Source organism: Octopus bimaculoides, chromosome 15, assembly GCF_001194135.2.
Source record: "Octopus bimaculoides isolate UCB-OBI-ISO-001 chromosome 15, ASM119413v2, whole genome shotgun sequence".
Lineage (NCBI taxonomy): Eukaryota > Metazoa > Mollusca > Cephalopoda > Octopoda > Octopodidae > Octopus > Octopus bimaculoides.
Window position 1 is genome coordinate 44683234 of NC_068995.1, and position 1847 is coordinate 44685080.

The window sequence follows — 1847 nt, forward strand, 5'->3', positions numbered from 1 at the left end:
AGAAAGGAACACGATAAAATAAACAGAGAGAGAATAAAACAAACTTTAAAGGCTAGCGGTTGCTCATGGCGATATGTGTGTGTGTGTGTGTGTCCTAAGGTTATCCGTAAGCAATTTTTACGGTCAGAAACATAATACAATAAGTGAAATATAATTATGTACTTGCACACACACACACACACTCACACATTTATATATTTATGTGTATGTATGTTAATTTGTGTATGTACACCTATGTGTACATGTGTGAGAGTAGAGTGTATGTATTTCCTGGTATTTGGACGCGTTCATACATATATATATATGTATGCATAATACATACATACATACATACATACGTACATGTGCCTGCAGTCGCTTTCAGTGTTACTAGTTCACATGTAATCCTGTATATACATCATGAGATGGTAATATCTAGATAACATTGTAAAGCAGTGAGCTGGCAGAATCGGTAGCACGCCGAGCGAAATGCTTAGCGCCATTTCGTCCGTCTTTACATACTGAGTTCAAATTCTGTCGAGGTCGACTTTGACTTACCCATGTCCTGGCCTTCGACCGAATTTTGGACCAATATCTAGACCAAGGTTTCTGAACCATTTTTTTTATCTACGGACCCTTTTGATTACTATTTTATTCTGATGGACCCCATAGCCATTCAGTGTTTAAAAACTAGTTTTATAGAACATTATTTATTAATGTTTTTTTATACATTAACTTGTGCAGAGTTGAACTTTGTCAAACGGTAGGGAAAGAAACATAGCTGTTTCTTGTAAGACGTACCAATACAAATATCTTAAGCAAATTTTTCAGGAGTCCTTAAAATACTATTGTGGACCCTCCCTCCCACAAATCATATATGGGCCCTCGGAGGCCTTACGGACCCCGATTGAGAACCACTGATTCGAGACAATATTATCTCACTGCTGACAACAATAAAGGTTAAAATGTAATATATGTCTGAAGTATGTGTGTATGTTTGTATGTATGTACGTTTATGTATATATGTATGTGTGTATGTATGTGTGTGTGGGTATGTATGTATGTGTGTATTCATGCATGTTTAAATGTATGCCTGCATATATGTATGTATATATGTACGCGCGTGTGTGTGAGAGAGAAAGAGAGAGAGAGAGAAAAAAGGGAAAGAGAGAGAGAGAGAGAGAGTGAAAGAGTCCCAAACATGTCAGCCACTGGATACAGAGACTCAAGTTGTAATTCTCGACATACCTTAGCCTATCCTGCTTATCAGCTTTTTGAGATAGTGTGACCTTTGACATCAAACACCATGTCACATGAAATACAAATATAACCTTATGCACACAAAGACATACACAGGTTACACATACACAGACGCACTTATAGATACTCACACACACACATTCACATATATATACTTATGAATGTAGGTGTCTAGGTATGTATATATATACATATATATACATGTGTGTGTGTGCTTGTGCATATGCACGTACGCGTGTGTAACGTGTATTTTTATTACACTCACATATGTTACAGACAAGCTCACACACACACACACACACACGTGTGTGTGAATAGAGAATTATGTGTATTATTCTATTTTTTTATTCTTTTACTTGTTTTAGTCATTTGACTGTGGCCATGCTGGAGCACCGCCTTTAGTCGGACAAATCGACCGCAGGACTTATTCTTTGTAAGCCTAGTACTTATTCTATCGTTCTCTTTTGCAGAACCGCTAGGTTACGGCGACATAAACACACCAACATCGGTTGACAAGGGACAGTGGGGGGACAAGCACAGACACACAAACATATACATACATATATATATCTATATCTATATCTATCTATCTATCTATATATATATAT